A 19,598-nucleotide genomic window follows, 5' to 3' on the forward strand; every position below is an offset into this window, starting at 1 on the left:
GAGAATTTTATTGATAGAAAATGAGCAATGGATCTCTTACAATACAACTTTGTTTCACTGGAAACCAATCTAGTTTTCTTTGCTTGTCCTAAGCTTGAAACACCTGCAAGACCCTTCATCTAATTCCCTCAATCCATGCGCATAGGCTGCTCCTAGCTAACTAGCAAATACTATTGAATTTCCATGATCTTGGGTCTAGGATAGAATCTTAGAATCTTAGAATCTCAACAAAAGCTACTTTGCACTATGGAAAATAAATAACAGTAAATCACACATGCACAAGTATACACAACCTTTTACAAAAATATTGTACAAATATGAAGAACCAAATCTCTATTATATTAAACCAATCTGAATAATAAAACAGTCTATGGAATACAAGGCAAAATGGCAGTCATGTTGCATACTCTTTGTCGTATCTTGTCCTACTAGTCCTTCACTCCCATTCTTCCCTCTACCTACCCCTTAGTCCATCAAAGGAAAACACATAGAGTCTCTAGGAGAGTTTCCACCTATCATTGTTGCAATTTGCTTCTACTTCAATGAACATGGGATGATCCAAACTACTCTTCTAGGTTGGCCAATAATTGAGCTCCAATCTTCCTTCTAGTAGCCTCTTTCATCCATCTAAGAGCTACACATAGGCTCCCACTAAGCCCCTAAGAACAAAGCCATTAACCTCTAACCCATATAGACCTCAACCCCATGGCACTCAACCCCCTAACCCCTAAGCCCTAACCCTTTTCCCTTTACCCTTGATTCCTAAACCATTAAACCCCTTAAATCCTAGAACCCCTAAGCATTTCTCCCAAATCAATAGGTGCTCCAACACTAATATTCTTGGTCATATTAGGTTTTTTTCTACTAACCCCTCCAAATACAACCTCCAAGAACTAGTAGGGTCCAAGGAAAAGAGCCACAAAGTCTCTAAATTTGATCCACATTTTATGGATAGTCACATTTCTCCCAAATATCTTCTACGTATTTTCTTTCAAAGGGAAACAATATGTTCTTCTAATGTCCACAAGTGCATCTAAGTTCACAGGAATAAAGTAAGGTTCATCTCCAAGTTGCTCCAAGTATATTTTAAACTGACACAAGTAATCCTCAACTACACAAATGGCACAATATTCAAGCTATCCATATCTAGGTTCATCCCCTTTTGACCCCATTTTTTTCTCCTTCAATACAAAGCTAACCAAGGTCATCTTACAATTGGATCTCCCTTTTGCATTTGGTGAGAATACCACCTCATTCTTTAGTATTGGATTTCTTCTAAACATAATTACACAAATACTCTCAACATATGTGGGGCTATCAGGCAGATTAAGAGGAGAAAACAAAGGTCAAACTCAAACTTATTGTCAAACATACGTCAAACATATATAAAAAATTAAATAGTCTACACATGTAATTCTTACATTGTTTGATGGTTTTGGATTAACTCCACCATTTTATTTACCCACATTCATGTTAGTTTTTCATTCCATTAATTCTTCAACAACCACTTTCAATTTTCCAAGTTCCTTGACTTTTTCTCCCAATATCTCTTTTGCTTCATGCAATTGAAGTTGATAAATAAAAGAAAAAATAAACTATCTTAGATGAGGACATGGAAATGTCAGATAAATAAATACAAGAAGTGAACTCTATGGATCCAAATACATATCAAAGCTCTATCAAAATAAAGGCGAGCACCAAAATCTAGTGAAGAAGAGCCATGAACAAATAACCCAAAAACAATTCCAAGAGATATGGAGGATGATGCAAAAGAAATGGATGTAGAGTAAGTAACCGTGACAGGCATGGTAGAAGAGCTAAAAGGAAAAATTTGCAAACAATAATGGAAAAAATGGTGTAGATGTGGATAACCCATCACAAGAAATAAACTTTGTGGATCCAAATATAGATCAAAGCTCTATCAAAAGAAAGGCACCAGAAACCAGCCAAGAAGAGCCACGAGAAGACAAACCAAAAGCAAAAAAACAATTCTAGGAGATACCTAGGATGATGCAAAAGAAATGTATGTGGAAGAAGCAACCTTGGCAAGCATGGTAGAAGAGCTAAAAGGAAAATATTTGTAAACAATCCTAAACAAATAGTGTAGATGTTGCATCAACCCTACTTGACACTCTGTAATAATAAAGGGATGACCTCTCAAAGATAAGGTTGGTTAAGATATGGCATCCAAACTCATAACTTCAAAGAAGCCTCAAAGCACCACAAGGAAGCAAAAAAGAATGGCAAAAAAAGCAACAAAAACCTCATACAAGAAGTGAGCGAGATGCTAGCCAATTCAAGTAAGGTGGCTCTCATGACAGATGTATTCCACTCCATTCCCCATCATTCTTAATGAAATTAATCACATGGAGCATTAGGGGCCTCAACTAAAAAGGAAAGTTGATGCTACCAAAAGGTTAAAAGCATAAGGAAATCCCTGTAGTACTCATATTACAAAAAACAATATTCTCCAACGATCATGTAAGTGAAATCCTAGAGAAATGTTAGAAAGGTAGTGCTTCAGTGGAATTGGATGCAAAAGGAAAAGTAGGAAGGCTAGCTCTTATATGAAATCTCGTCGAAACTACCATTACCAATCTAAGTATAACCCTGTTAGTGCTCCAAGAAACTCTCCTAGGTTGTAGCTTAGATATGCCTGGTAACATATAAATTAAACTATTTTTGCAAAAGTTTATTGGAAGGGATTATGGTTTGGTTCAAGCCAGATAACCACTTCTACTATGTTTTCACTCCAGACATGCATGAGCACCCTTAGACTACAAGGCTTTAGACCACCAATGCTCGACGGTTTGGGAATTTGGTGAATATGGAGAATACTAACCACACCAGCAGATACACACAACCATGTGATGGCCGACTACAACCAGTATAGAAACTTGTAGATTTAATCTATCAATGCAAAGACAAGATGACAGTTGTTTTGCATCAGACACGGAATAAACCTTAGTGGCCTACTCACTAATACACTCAATATTTCAATACAAAGATAAGATGATAGTTATCTAGTATTAAACATGGAAGCAATCATGAATACAGCGCCACAAGCACAAGCTTAGAACAAAGAAGAAATGGACAGTGAGCATGTAACAGCAAAAGAAGCTTGCATTGCTGAAAATGAAGTTGATACGCTGCAAGTTACATAATGTCTATAATCTCTAGAAGTTGAACCTTACATCAAATGCCAACCTTGATTACATATTTCTTCTAGCTATTTATAATCTATCATTACAATGGCCCCTTAGCCATTTAGGGGTGGAGGGGTCTTAATTGACCACCAAACACCATTAACTGTCTGATAACATCTTTGAACGTAGCTGCTTTCTCCAGTATGGAAACCTGATCAGTTCTGGTATTGTGCTATCCTCTAGGTGGTCAGATTGATCATAGTAGTGGAGTTACATGACTGTTTAATTCGGTTGCTGAGTCATGTTATGTCCTCTTCTCCTCCAGCCATGCTCTTCTTTTAATTTTTCTTCATGGTCAGACTCTCACTAGACTGATAGAGTCAGCCATCTTCTTCTTCGGGTAATAGACAGGACGTGAGGGTATGGAGTGCATGGGCGGATGGACGGTTGTGAGTGATCGTGAATGGTGGTCGTCAGATCAAGGGAGACGTACGGTGGAGATTGTGTTTTGGAGGCTAGCGGTCATTGTGGGAGCAGGACATATCCAGGCCGTTAGATCTTCAGGTGAGCAGATAGGATGGTTATCGGGTGATGGAGATGTGCGAGCGATAACGGGCGGGGTGGTTTAGCTTGGGCGGTAATGGTTTTCATCGTATAGACATCGAGTGGTAAATGGTAAGTGTCAGAAGTTGTGCGATTCCATTCAACGGCTAACATGTAGTGGCGGATGAGAGAGAAAAAACCGCCCATATCATGCGGGTATTGTCTGAGCTAGCTGTCTGTGCGATATGGGTGACGACTGTTATATCTGGCGGAGGTGATCTGACGATGGAGGCCGATCAGGAAGGTTGCCTTTATCGGGCACAATGTTGGTCATTGGATTGGTAGGAGAAGATCAACGGTGTGGATGCGGTGAGGTGTTTTATGAGCGCGCAAGGGTGTATGGTCGGGTTTTATGGGTACTTTAGCTTTCCTACTTGGGGCTAAGGCCAAACAAGGGGGGGTTTATCAGGTTAGAAGGTTAATTTGGAAATTAGTAAAGGTGAAATGTGATCGAGGTAAGAGGAGAAGGGGAAAATTGACCCAGGTGGGGCCCCTTTGACAACAGCAGAGCAGACCAAGCCTCTTTTTGACCCTCCAAAAGTCAGCACTGAACCTCAATGCTAACACTGGCTCCTTATGGGGATGAAATCCTCCCTGTGAGGTTTCAAGAACCATGGAACACTGCCTTCTACATAAAACATGATCAGAAACATTGCCTAGTACCATTGGGAATGGAGTCTATTTAAGCCTACACTAAAACTGTAAAAATAACATATTTACAATGTTGAGGCCTGAAAGCCTTCAACAAAATAAATTTTCAAAAACCGCCCATTTACTGGGCCATCAAAAACTACTTCTCCTTCCAAAATATGCAACACGAAAGTGTTGTTCCATTGGACTTGAGAGATGATAAAAGGTCTTATCCACAGAGTATCGAATTTACCATGGTTGCCTTTCTTTTCCTTTAGTGTGTTATCACTCAGGTTGTCCGTAAGCTCCGGAAAAGGATACGGCCGAGGTAACCACAGACCAACTTTGGACTGCAGGTTCTAGCCAACCTACAATCAGAGAGGGCTCTCTCTTTTAGGTTTAGCTTTGTTTTTAAAATGATTTTAGGCTAGTTATTGAGTTCATGGGTTTTTGTTTTGTTTTTGGTGGGAAGGAAGATGTCTCAAGTAGAGAGGCAAAACATAGCCTGGTAAGTTTCAAACCATTGGGCGTGGAGTCAAGGAGTGGGACTGCTGGTGCATTTTCTTGGTCACAAGAGAAATAAGGAGCAAGGTAGCTGCTCATGAAAAAACACTTAAAGCTTAAAAGGATGGAATGAGGGATAAGGAATGAGAGGCAATAAAGAATCTCTCACTCGGCTTAAAAGGGGGAAGGTGAATGAGCTCTGTCTAGGAGCAATTAAGAATTCCTAGGAAACTGTCAAAGATGAAGGGATTAGGGGAAACATGAGCCATATGGAATTCATATTCATTACTAACCTAGATGAAAACATAAAGAAATAGCAGAAAATGAGCATAGAGGGCGTTTAAACCAATTCTAGACTATTCTTTCTTTCTACTATTTTAGACGGTATATCAAATGGAAAAACAGAGGTAGGAAAACTTATTGAGTCATGTTGCAGCGCAAGAATTCCAAATTCACTTCTTCAAAACCATTAGACATAGAGCAGACAGTCTTTCCTCCAAGCCTTTCAGCAGTCTTCGATTACAAAAAACATATCAGGTATACAGTGCGAGTCTCCACTGAAGACTATCAACCAACCGACCCTTAAAAATAATACAGAGGGTGGTATATATAGGAAATATCTATCTAAATTTATCTATTACAGCCGACCTAACAGGTCTGGCAGAAAAATGATTACTTTTAACCTAATCTTATCTAGAAATAAATGCTAGAAAATATCTTTGAGCTATGCTGGGGGCAGCTGTAACAAGATGAGTTAATGTCTGTTCTAGCAGCTGTGTGCTGTTCATCTGTCATAATTGTGCATTGGTCTTTGCACCCTTGCTGTTCGGCAGCATTGAATGCTTCTTACTATGATTTGAGAGCTAGGACGGGCTTACTCTTCTTGTTTTTGACTTTCTGGGGGGCTCATCAATGTTCAGGTGCTTCGAGCCCTTAAAAAATCTTCGGCTGACACTCTTTGGCTCTCCTCCTTCCTCTGATACTCTTTGGCAATAACTTGATGCTGTTCTGGCATGCTGTGGGTCTTTTTCACTAATTAATGGCCGTTTTTCGGCCTCTGTTTCTTTCAAAACTGTTTTCTGCTCCTTTCGGCAAGCTTCGCGAAGAAAAATGGGTCATTCGGTGCCTTTCGGGCTTGCTGGGGGCCCTAGAATGAAAAGATTCCCTGAAGATTCCCCATTCAGGCCCAAAAAAATCATCAAAAACTGCCTCAGAATTGGATTCGGGGGCTCCAAAGTGTGATTTTTGCCTTTCACGCCAAAAAAGTGCTGATGACGTCAGCATGATGACATGGCAGGATGATGTCAGCATGATGTCATCATGTACGAACAGTGACGTGGCATGACACGTGGCAAGGGGCCACGCAGGCAGATGACTAGACATGTGACTGGGCAGAGGGGGTGACGTAAGCGGTGACTGTGCAGGGGGTGACGTATACGGTGACGTCACCGGGCAAGAGGCGGTAAGCGGTATTGTGGCGCACCACCTTTGGGGGAGAGCGGTTTCATGAGGGGGGCCTCCGCCACAGCCCAGGAGCTGATGCGTGGCGGGAGTACGGCGACAATACCACCCATCTCCCAGACGCTAAAGCTCGGGCGGTTCGGGGATGGGGCGGCCCGCCCACCATTGATCTGCGGGGCGGGCGATCCAACGGTTGGCGGTAGATGCGAGGCGGCAGTGGGTTAGTGGGCGAGGATATTCGCGGGAATATTCCCATTTAAATATAGCACGCGGGTGGGTTAAAACAATGGTTTATGCGGGTTTACGGGGGTTTTATGTGGCGGGGTTTAATATTTGATGCCAAAACTTTGGGTTGGGGGCAAAAAGTGGGTTTTTGAGGGTTGGGGAAGAGGTTATTAGTCTGACCAGGTGTCAGATTAATCCCTGCTAAGACATGGATGGGCTAAAAATAGCCCCAGATGGACCACTTTTTCTCGAACTTATAAAAATATGGCTATATTGCCAGGGAGGGAATATTTACATAGGGGAGTTTTATATACATAGTTAAATAGGGGAATGGGAAAGCTGATAGGGAGTTATATAATACTGTTAGTAGTTAATATGAAGGTGATAAGCAGGCGCCAAGGTCAGATACCTTAGGCTATATTTGGGGAAAAGAACTTGTAAAGAACTGAGATCTTTGAGTGAAGCAGATCTTCACCAAGGCAACTGATATGGAGTATGATGAGACTAAGAGGCTCAAGCAGATCTTGACCTCTTTGGGGAGTTAATAAGTGACCTTTTTAGAAGAAGGGGGAGTTAGTTAGATCTGCCTTTGAGCTCCTTTGCATGAAAACTGCCTGCACCGTGATCTGAAAATATAAAACACTTTGTACCACAAAATTGATCACACTTTATCATTCTGCAACTACACAGCTACCTACCCAGACTATTTTTCTAACATTTTTTTTTCTTCTTTCTAATTGGGTGCACTTAGGCTTGCAAACCCAAATTTACAATTTTCTTTTGAACATTTCCTATCTAAATCTACACTTATTTCTGCCAAGGCCCAGATTAAACAGTTGGGTCCCTTCGATTCTCTACCTATCTACAAATCTACCAAGATTAAACTGTTTGGACAAATATCATTCTCTATATTTTAAAACAGGAAATTGAAACCTAGGGAGGCCAGGATTTTAGCTGTTTGGCCTTCCCTTAACTGAAAAACTCATTAAAAATGGAATACAGTAGTGGCATTTGGACCAGCACACTTTCATTGCTTCTTGTGGTAATATGGAACATTGCAGCTTGCAAAGTATGACATATTTGGCATGTAAAAATGTCAATCATAAAAGATGAATACCTGCTGCAGCAGGAGGCTAACAGTGGCTCCACTTGGGGATGGCTTTTCCTTGTGAAAAGCCAAGAACAGTAGGTCAGACTGCCTTGTATTCAATTGCTACTGTATTCTACAAAATTTGCTTGGCCGGCTACCTTATTTATCCTACCTACCTACCCTAACCAGCACTTACTTTGCCGTTAGGTGTAATGAAACAGCCAATGCAGCCACTTAAGCATTATGAACATGAATGGCTTCTGCTGCTCGTGCTTGCTGTTACCTGAAATGAAGATCTTGCAATATGATATGGCTTTGTTGATCTTTGAGAAGGTCAGGTAACTACTGACCTTCTTTGCTGAAATAAGAAACTGTACAAAAGGGTCCTGTAGCATATATACATTATTGTTGTACTGAACTAAAGAACTGTACAAAAGTTTGGGATAGCTATCATGCTTTAGAATTAGGGGATCATCAACCACTTGATGTTGTGCTTCGCAGCGTGCTAGCGGAGAAGAGTAGTGATTTACCTCATCACACAGCTTGCCATTAGATGGATTCTGCAAAACATGGGATGGTACCTGTAATTTTTTGAAAGCTGGCTCAGATGGCACTTGACAGATTTGTGCTGACTGTTCTTTTTCTTCTTCAAATATCTGAGATGGCTGAAAATCAATAGGCAGGGAATCCAATTGGATTTTTTGGTCACATGCTGCTGCTTCTGAGTCTTCCTCAATCTGACATTCACTGGCACTTTGGGGCTGCAAATCTAGTGTTGATGCTTTAAGAGCAGGGCCTGGACTTTCCTCTAGCTGATCAGTAATAGAACATGGTGACACTTGTTTATTAATAGTATGATAATTTTCCCTAATAAACTGAAAAGACTTGAAACAAAATGGTAAAGTTCCTTCACTGAAATTGAAATTTTCTGCCTCTTCCTCCTTTTCTTCATAGCTAAAATGGGCATGCTGATCATTGGGTTCAGGCAGCTGAACCTGAACTGAGCCTTCTGCCAAAATAATGTCGGACTCCTCTGTAAGGCTGATTTGGTCGTTAGGCTCACAGTCATCATCATACTGATCATATTTGGGCAGACAGTTGAAAGAAGAGAAGCTATTATATTCATACATTGTATCAAGAGACTGCTCCATCATGTGTGGCGGTATGAATATGTCATCTGTTTTGTGGCAGGTTTGCTCATGTATATCATTACTTTCCTTTTGCAAAACAGATCTGTTCAGGCGTTCTAGACATTCAACTTCTATTGTGCACATCTTCTTTAATTCCTCTGCTTTCTTTACAAAGATATCGAGTTCATCCCCTTTTTCTGCTTTTAACTTCCCCTTCCTAACTTTCAGATTAGCCTCTACATCTACTGCCATGTTCTGCATATGTTGCATAGTAGAGGGGCTCCTTTCTCTCAGATGAAATTCTATTTCTGGATAAAACGCTGCTGGATAATGTAATAGGGCCAGATCAGGGGGAGGTCTTATATTTAATGGTATTGAATGATAAACTTGATTGAATCGATCAGAAAATTGATAAACAGATTCATTTGGAATCCTTTTTAACTGATTATATTCTTCTATGAGCATGAGGAAATTGACTTTGATCGTCCATCTATCAAGGAAGAGTTTGAATAACTACTGGAGATTTGAGATGCTTGCCTCAGGCAATGCTTTAAACCAAGTCCTAACTTCAGTTTGCAAAGAAAGGGCAAACAGCCTAACACTAACATCCTCATCCTCCACTTCAAAAATGTTCAAATAATCTTCAAAAGCCTGAATATGCTTTTGAGCAGTAACTCCACTCTCTCCATCAAATCTTGGGAGATACATGGGATGATTTTTGCGCAAAGGATTAAGCACGGGAGGCAGAATGAGTGGTTTATATCTATCAGGAACTTTACGAGGTACGTGATTGTGTACAGGGACTAAATGACTGGGTTCGGTATGAACAGGGATAGGATGATTTGTTTTGACAGTAGTGTCCTCCTTGACTACAAGGTGAGCATTAGCAGCATTTAAAGGATGCTGTTCGGGTGTGCAAGGAGGGCTTTCTTCAACATTTTCTATGGGAAAAACATAAAAGTCAAATTCAAACAATATGTACAGCAAAATTTTATGGAGGAGAAAGAATATGACCTCTTGGATAATGATCCAGGTCAAAAGCCTGATCTGCTGATAAATTTCTTTTGGGTTCATTTCTCCAGCGGAGTCTTTATTATGAGGATGATGTGGAGTGGCTAGGTGGATACATTAACTTTGAGTGCCTGATCTCTGTCCACCATCAAAGATTAGAGCTAGACTTTGAAAAAAGGTTGTGAAGGTTTGGGTCTTCCCAGTGGAGCTTTCCAACTTTCTTTGTGAAACTATTCGAGGAAGTTCCCCAGCGGAATCGCCATTATGTTATCACTCAGGTTGTCCTTAAGCTTTGGAAAAGGATACGGCCGAGGTAACCACAGACCAACTTTGGACTGCAGGTTCTAGCCAACCTGCAATCAGAGAGGGATCTCTCTTTTAGGTTTAGCTTTGCTTTTAAAATGATTTTAGGCTAGTTATTGAGCTCAGGGGTTTTTGTTTTGTTTTTGGTGGGAAGGAAGATGTCTCAAGTAGAGAGGCAAAACATAGCCTGGTAAGTTTAAAACCATTGGGCGTGGAGTCAAGGAGTGGGACTGCTGGTGCGTTTTCTTGGTCACAAGAGAAATAAGGAGCAAGGTAGCTGCTCATGAAACAACACCTAAAGCTTAAAAGGATGGAATGAGGGATAAGGAATTAGAGGCAATAAAGAATCTCTCACTCGGCTTAAAAGGGGGAAGGTGAATGAGCTCTGTCTAGGAGCAATTAAGAATTCCTAGGCAACTATCAAAGATGAAGGGATTAGGGGAAACATGAGCCATATGGAATTCATATTCATTACTAACCCAGATGAAAACATAAAGAAATAGCAGAAAATGAGCATAGAGGGCGTTTAAACCAATTCTAGACTATTCTTTCTTTATACTATTTTAGACGGTATATCAAATGGAAAAACACAGGTAGGAAAACTTATTGAGTCATGTTGCAGCACAAGAATTCCAAATTCACTTCTTCAAAACCATTAGACACAGAGTAGACAGTATTTCCTCCAAGCCTTTCAGCAGTCTTTGATTACAGAAAACATATCAGGTATACAGTGCGAGTCTCCACTGAAGACTATCAACCAACCGACCCTTAAAAATAATACAGAGGGTGGTATATATAGGAAAGATTTATCTAAATTTATCTATTACAGCCGACCTAACAGGTCTGGTAGAAAACTGATTACTTTTAATCTAATATTATCTAGAAATAAATGCCATAAAATATCTTTGAGCTATGTTGGGGGCAGCTGTAACAAGATGAGTTAATGTCTGTTCTGGCGGCTGTGTGCTGTTCATCTATCATAATTGTGCATTGGTCTTTGCACCCTTGCTGTTCGGCGGCATTGAATGCTTCTGACTATGATTTGAGAGCTAGGACGGGCTTACTCTTCTTGTTTTTGACTTTCTGGGGGGCTCATCAATGTTCAGGTGCTTCGAGCCCTTAAAAAATCTTTGGCTGATACTCTTTGGCTCTCCTCCTTCCTCTGATACTCTTTGGCAATAACTTGATGATGTTCTAGCATGCTGTGGGTCTTTTTCACTAATTAATGGCCGTTGTTCGGCCTCTGTTTCTTTCAAAACTGTTTTCTGCTCCTTTCGGCAAGCTTCGTGAAGAAAAATGGGTCATTCGGTGCCTTTCGGGCTTGCTGGGGGCCCTAGAATGAGAAGATTCCCCATTCAGGCCCAAAAAAATCTAGCGCTCATCAAAAACTGCCTCAGAATTGGATTCGGGGGCTCCAAAGTGTGATTTTTGCCTTTCGCGCCAAAAAAGTGCTGATGACGTCAGCATGACGTGACATTGTACGGCGGGTGACGTCATCGAAGATGTCAGCATGATGACGTGGAGGGATGATGTCAGCATGATGTCATCATGTACGAACGGTGACGTGGCATGAGACATGGCAAGGGGCCACGCAGGCAGATGACTGGACATGTGACTGGGTAGAGGGGGTGACGTAAGCGGTGACTGTGCAGGGGGTGACGTATATGGTGACGTCACCGGGCAAGAGGCGGTAAGCGGTATTGTGGCGCACCACCTTTGGGGGAGAGCGGTTTCGTGAGGGGGGCCTCCGCCACAGCCCAGGAGCTAACGCGTGGTGGGAGTACGGCGATAATACCGCCCATCTCCCGGACGCTAAAGCTCGGGCGGTTCGGGGATGGGGCGGCCCGCCCACCGTTGATCTGCGGGGCAGGTGATCCAACGGTTGGCGATAGATGCGAGGTGGCGGGTTAGTAGGCGGGGATATTCGCGGGAATATTCCCATTTAAATATAGCGTGCGGGTGGGTTAAAACAATGGTTTATGCAGGTTTACGGGGGTTTTATGTGGCGGGGTTTAATATTTGATGCCAAAACTTTGGGTTGGGGGCAAAAAGTGGGTTTTTGATGGTTGGGGAAGAGGTTATTAGTCTGACCAGGTGTCAGATTAATCCCTGCTAAGACATGGATGGGCTAAAAACAGCCCCAGATGGACCACTTTTTCTCGGACTTATAAAAATATGGCTATATTGCCAGGGAGGGAATATCTACATAGGGGAGTTTTATATACATAGTTAAATAGGGGAATGGGAAAGCTGATAGGGATTTATATAATACTGTTAGTAGTTAATATGAAGGTGATAAGCAAGCGCCAAGGTCAGAGACCTTAGGCTATATTTGGGGAAAAGAACTTGTAAAGAACTGAGATCCTTGAGTGAAGCAGATCTTCACCAAGGCAACTGATATGGAGTATGATGAGACTAGGAGGCTCAAGCAGATCTTGACCTCTTTGGGGAGTTAATAAGTGACCTTTTTAGAAGAAGGGGGAGTTAGTTAGATCTGCCTTTGAGCTCCTTTGCATGAAAATTGCTTGCACTGTGATCTGAAAAGATAAAACACTTTGTACCACAAAATTGATCACAATTTATCATTCTGCAACTACACAGCTACCTACCCAGACTATTTTTCTAACATTTTTTTCTTATTTTTAATTGGGTGCACTTAGGCTTGCAAACCTAGATTTACAATTTTCTTTTGAACATTTCCTATCTAAATCTACACTTATTTCTGCCAGGGCCCAGATTAAACAGTTAGGTCCCTTCGATTCTCTACCTATCTACAAATCTACCAAGATTAAACTGTTTGGACAGATATCATTCTCTATATTCTAAAACAGGAAATTAAAACCTAGGGAGGCCAGGATTTTAGCTGTTTTTCCTTCCCTTAACTGAAAAACTCATTAAAAATGGAATACAGCAGTGGAATTTGGACCAGCACACTTTCATTGCTTCTTGTGGAAATATGGAACACTGTAGCTTGCAAAGTATGACATATTTGGCATGTAAAAATGTCAATCATGAAAGATGAATACCTGCTGCAGTAGGAGGCTAACACAGTGCATCCCATTTTACAACCCAATCCCCAACCTGGAAATTGTCCATATTTGCCTTTCTGTCAAAATATTCCTTGATTTTCCTTTGATGTACTGCAGACCTCTCAATCAATTGATCTCTAATCTGATGAACTTTAGCCAAGTCATTAATCCTTCTTGTTGTGTCATTTTCTTCATTCTGCTCTTCTTGCAAGAACTTGGCCACAGGGAGGGTCAATTGGATTGGGAATACAACCTCATTGCCATATACCAATTTGAATGGAGAATTCCCTATGGACTTCTTGGTGGTAACCCTGTCAGCCCATAACGCAAACTTCAATTTGGAATCCTAGCTCATTTTATTGTCTTTCAACAGCTTTTTGATTATCCTTACCAGGCTCTTATTAGATGATTCTGCTATGCCATTACCCTGAGGACAATATGTTGTGGAATGCACTAATTTAATGCCCATTGAGTCACACGTGTCCACCAATTATTTCACCCTAAAAGCTGTTGCATTGTCTGTAACCAATTTGTTTGGGCAGCCAAACCTGGTGAAAATGTTTTCTGTCAAGAATTTCATGACAACCCGGTGATCAGATTTCTTAGTGGGGATGGCCTCAATCCACTTGGTAAAATAATCAGCGGCTACTAAAATCCATCTATGCTAGCCACTGTAATGTGGATTAATCTCCCCTATGAAATCCAAACCCCACTGTTGAAAAGGGCCACTGGAATGTATTGGCTTTAGGGGACATATTTTAGCTGTTGTCTTCCTGCAAACCTCTGGCGCTCATCACAAGATCTCATAAATGAAAACACATTATGGAATAGGGTGGGCCAATAATACCCAGCTCTCAGAATCTTGTGGGCTGTGGTTTTCCAATAATGATGTCCTCCACAAATGCTAAAATGGAACTTATGTGTGACTTCCACAGATTGCTCTTTGTCTAAACACCTTAAGAGGATTCTAGCTGGATCTCTCCAATAAAGCAAGTTCTCGTTGATGCAAAACCTAGCTACTTTAAGCTTAATGGTCCTAGCTTGGCTTGAACTAAGGCTCAGAGGAACTTCTAGCTTCAACAGGAAGTGGGATATACTAGAATACCAACCACGAGAAGCCAAATTCTCGGCTAAAGATTGGTTCTACCCTCATTCCACTGTTGCTTCCTCTACTTGTTCAACCTCTGAATCTGCACCTATGCAATTTATGCCCAGCAAACTACAATTCTTCTTAGCCATTAGCCGAGCAAGGCCCTGGCCTTTGACGAGCTTGGTGGGCTTCAATTATATGTTGAACTCAATGAGCTTTGCAATCCATTTAGTCCTTATTCCACCAACATCTGGTTGTGTTAGGACATCCTTTACTGAGGTAGAGGGTACATAGGAAATCATATTGGAGCATAGAATGTAAATTCGGAATGCCTTCAAAGACTTAATAAGAGCATAAACCTGTTTCTCAATAATGCCATACCTTAATTCAGCATCCCTTAGCGTTTTGCTAAAAAAGGCCATTGGGTGCTCTATACCTTCATCATATTTTTGCAACAAGACTACTGCAAGGGTGTCACAGGAAGCAAAGGAGATGATATGGAACTCCTTGTTATAGTCTAGGCTGATCAGAGTGGGAGCTTCCATAATAGCTCTTTTGATGTCTTCAAAGGATTTTCTTGCTGCATCAGTCCATTTAATCTATGATCCCCTTTTCAACATGGAGGTGATATGTTTCACTAGTTCTACAAAATTGGGAATAAACCTCCTCACGAAGTTTATCTTACCCAAAAAGGACTAAATGTCCTTATTTGACCTTGGAACAAACAATGTTTGTATTGCTTTAACTCTTTCTGGGTCAATCTTGACACCTGTAGCAGAAACAATGTGTCCTAAAAGTTTTCCTTCTTCTAAAGCAAACTGTGACTTCTTAGGATTTACCGAAATCCCAAAACCTCTGCACTTTGGAAACACTTTCTTTAGATGCTGCAAATGAACATAATGACTATTGGACTAAACTATTATATCCTCCAGGTAAACTAGGACAAACTTGTCCTTCTCACCTACAAAAGCTATATCCATGGCCCTTTGAAAGGTGGCCCCAGCATTCATCAGTCCAAAGGGCATCTTGGAGTACATAAAAGTGCCCCAAGGAGTGGTGAAAGTAGTATTTTCTTGGTCCTCCGGATGTACAACCACTTGATTATACCCTGAAAATCCATCCAGAAAAGACATAACTTTAGCCCCTAAAACCTTCTACGACAAATGTTCCATTTTGGGCAGGGGATTGTTATCTTTCTTAGAGCGTTTGTTCAAGTTTCTAAAGTCAAAACACAGCCTAATTTCCCCACTCTTCTTCCTCACAACTACCAAGTTGGCTACCCACTTTAAATACCTTAGGGGAACTATGATTTTGGTAGCCAATAATTTCTTAATTTCATTTTCAATCAAAGGGAGGAGCAGAGGGCTTATGGGTCTCAGTTTCTATTTGAAAGGAATGGTATCTTTCTCCAACGGGATCTAATGTTGAATGATGTTTTTTTCATAAGTATTGAGGTCACTATACTCCTAGGCGAAGACATCAACAAATTGCTTCGTTAAGGTGCAATATTCAGAACTTTGGGCAACAGACAAATGGGTGGACAGGTTTACAAACCTTGGATGATCCGGGCTCCCTATGTTATGTTTATGGACTGCAAATTCATTTTATTTTTGGGCAGTCTGGTAAGGCACATCATTATGGTCAAACAGCTTCTCTAAAGGCACCAACCCTTTAGGTATATAGTTACTAGGTAATTACACAATGTTGTGATGACCAATTTTGTTTCTCAGCTGGGACTGAGGACATTCCTCCACGGCTTTGTTCTCTTGATCAATTTTCATCTCAGAGAATTCATCAAGACTTGCAGAAACCTATTGAATTCATCATCATCCTCAAAAACTTTCCAGTCTTTGACATTATCAGGCAGAGATGGTCTATATTTTACCTTAACCTCATAAGCCATTCTAGGGGGCATGGGAGGGATGAACATGCTAGTAGACATAGCAAGTGAATCGGCAAGATGATTTTTTACTCTAGGAATATATGAGATACAAAAGCCATTGAAAGAATCTTTGAGCCTCCATACCTCGTCTCTGTATGCTTTCAACCTTGGGTGTTTTGCTTGACACGTTTTTTTCACTTGTTGAATGATGAGACCGACATCTCCAAATACCTTTATGTCTCTGATTCCCATTTCTTTAGTAGCATTTAAGCCCAATATCAAAGCCTCATACTCTGCTATATTTTTGGTGACCTAAAAAGTCAACTTGAAAGACAGATGTATGCATTCCTGTGTTGAGGATATCAGCACTACACCTAATCTTGCAGCTTCCCTAGAGCAAGCTCCATCAAAAACATATCCAAAATCTATGGCCCTTCTTCCTCCATGATCTTGCATACTAGTTTCTTGAGCTGCACTGAGGCCAACTAGGATTCTTCAATTTGGAGAATACAGGCTCCAAAATCAGTGTCCATAGCATAGATGGGATAATTAGTGGGATGCTTCTCATCACTAATGATATAGGCCAGCTGAGCTTCTCTGTATAATCTCCTGCTTTCCCCTCCAAAACCCAGGACAATGACATAAGACAAATCATTCTGCAATGTCCCACCTAATCTCTTAATCCATCCTCTGGAGAGTAACATGCCAAACTTAGGAGAGACATCTGCTACCACAATATCCATCATCATGCTCTGCATGGGTAGCTGGGATAAGGTGATGGCTAGATCTTTGATTAACCCCAAAAATTTCACCTTTCTTGAGTCAAAAGAGAATAACTCATGATAGGGTCTAGTGATGTTAAGGTCTAACTCATCCATGACAGCCTTTGGCATTAGATTATGGCTAGCACCTGTGTCTAGCAGACAGTTGTGAAGGGTTTTGTCATGAATAGTTAAGGAGACATAGAATGATGGGGAATTATCATCGGAGGGTTCAGTCCTTGGGCTAAGCACAACTGCAGGTTTGTCATCTTGCAAATTCACATAGTCGTTTGATGCTTGCGTGGTCTTAAGTTCAAGGCCTTCAAGGATGGGTTTCTTAAAGGCCTCATTCTTTACTAGTTCTATCAGAGGTACAGATATTTTCAACTTCTGGACTTCTGATTCAAAACTGAAGGGAGAAGGGGACCTGTCAGGATCTCTTACCTCTTGAGCTGGTGCTTTGAGGATAATGGGATCAGCTGCTGGTCGTTTTTTCTTGTTAGCTTGCTGTTCTACAGGGACAGAAGATCTTTAGACAGGGTTTTCTTTGACATTACTCATCCTTGACCTCAGGTTATATCTCTGTTGATCTTCAATTTGCATAACAGCTTCTCTGTCCCACTCTTGGCTGGTATGGTCCTTGAGTAATGACTCCTCATAGGCAGCAAGTGTCAAAAAGGCAGCACTGCCTTTTTCTTCCATGCATTGGATCTCATCCTCTTCATCAAACTACTCCTCCTCCATGACTACGTTCTCAAAAGGAGTCTTCACCTCCTATTCTTCACTAGCCTCTTTGCCCCTTTGCATGATCTGCAATTGTTCATTTGCTCTCCTATATGGATTTGGATTTCTGGGAGAAAATGTGTTAGGGCCCTTCCTTTCCCTAGATGCTGCTCAACCTTCAGCTTGGAGATTTCAGAGGCCAACGACTCTATCATCTTTGTCATTTTGTCTATCTTGGGGTCTGAAGATGAAGAAGATTCACCCCTCTATCTCCTTCGGTCAATATGCCCCTTGAGTTTCTCTGTAGCCATGATGTTAGACTCTACCTCCAAAGCTGCATCCTGCATCTCAACCAGAGAAGCACATCTTCTTTCTCTCAATAGTAGGCAGAAGTCAGAATCAAAGGCATTGGCATAAGTGAGCTTGGTAGAGGTCGGGGTAGGTTTCACTTCAGCTGGTATCTTGTTGTACATGCAGTTAAACATTTTATTGAAATCAGACAATGACTCACCATTCTCCCTTTTTAGGTTGCCAAACTTGGCATGATAGTAGAGAAAATCTTTCTTATCCCCCCAATGCTTTAGGAATACATCATATAAGGCCTCAATGTCTGTTATAGACCTTGGGGTCAATTCTCTCAACCATTTTCTAGCCTCTCCATCTAGGCTTTGGACAAATACTCTCATCCACACATCATCTTCACTAACGTCTAGATTATCAGCATAACTATAAAAGGACTCAAGATGTTCTTCAGCTGTAACTCCTTCAGTCCCAGTGAACTTAGGCATGTATTTCTGATATTCTCCAGCAAGCATTACGTTCAAGGGAGTGGGTAGTACCAAGGGCCCATACCTAGAAGCTATGATTCTTTCCATTTGGTGGTTGCTTTTGGGCCTGCCATGATTGGGGTAGATGAAAGAATGTTGGCAGTCTGAATGGTATAAAGCTAAGGGGTGACTGACAGGGCTAAAGGAATATGGTGGACTGGAGGGGAGGTTTCCTTTGTAATGAAATATAAAGGAGGACCTAAAGAATAAGGAGCTTTATAAATCTCTGAAAATTATTCCTCATCGCTAGTGCTATAGGCTATATTCTCAATATTTATGTGCTCTGTTACAAGCCTCTCTTGCGGAGATGCATAAGATTGTTTAGGCTTACCTAATCTTGATGCTCCCTTTTGTGATGTCTTTCTCTCCTTGATAATCTTCTCAGGGTCAGGCACTGGGTCACTTGGTGATTTCTGAGGATTTCTCTGAGTATGACTCACAAACTGAGCCAGAACTATGAAGTGGAGTTGCCAAGAGGTTCAACCTCCAGTAGAGTCGCTAGATAGATGATTACAACCAAAAATGTGTCCAAACTTTGTCTATCATAAAAGCTAGATTTGTGTCATTCTCCCAGGGAATCTGAGCTTCAATATCCTCTAACCGACAACGGCACCAATTATGTTAGTGCTCCAAGAAACTCTCCTAGGTTGTAGCTCAGAGATGCCTGGTAATATATAAATTATACTATTTTTCCAAAAGTTTATTGGAAGGGATGACGGTTTGGTTCAAGCCAGATAACCACTTCTACTATGTTTTCACTCCAGACATGCATGAGCACCCTCAGACTACAAGGCTTTAGACCACCAATGCTCGACGGTTTGGGAATTAGGTGAATATGGAGAATACTGACCACACCAGTAGATACACACAACCATGTGATGGCTAGCTGCAACCAGTAAAGAAACTTGTAGATTTAATCTATCAATGCAAAGACAAGATGACAGTTGTTTTGCATCAAACACGGAGGAAACCTAAGTGGCCTACTCATTGATACATTCAAAATTTCAATACAGAGATAAGATGACAATTATCTAGTATTAAACATGGAAGCAATCATGAATACAGCGCCACAGGCACAAACTTAGAATAGAGAAGAAATGGACAGTGAGCATGTAACAGTGAAAGAAACTTGCATTGCTGAAAATGAAGATGAGACACTGCAAGTTAGAGAGTGTCTATAATA

Source organism: Pinus tabuliformis, chromosome 6, assembly GCF_031772625.1.
Source record: "Pinus tabuliformis cultivar Carrire ecotype Pingquan chromosome 6, CPIR1, whole genome shotgun sequence".
Taxonomy (NCBI): domain Eukaryota; kingdom Viridiplantae; phylum Streptophyta; class Pinopsida; order Pinales; family Pinaceae; genus Pinus; species Pinus tabuliformis.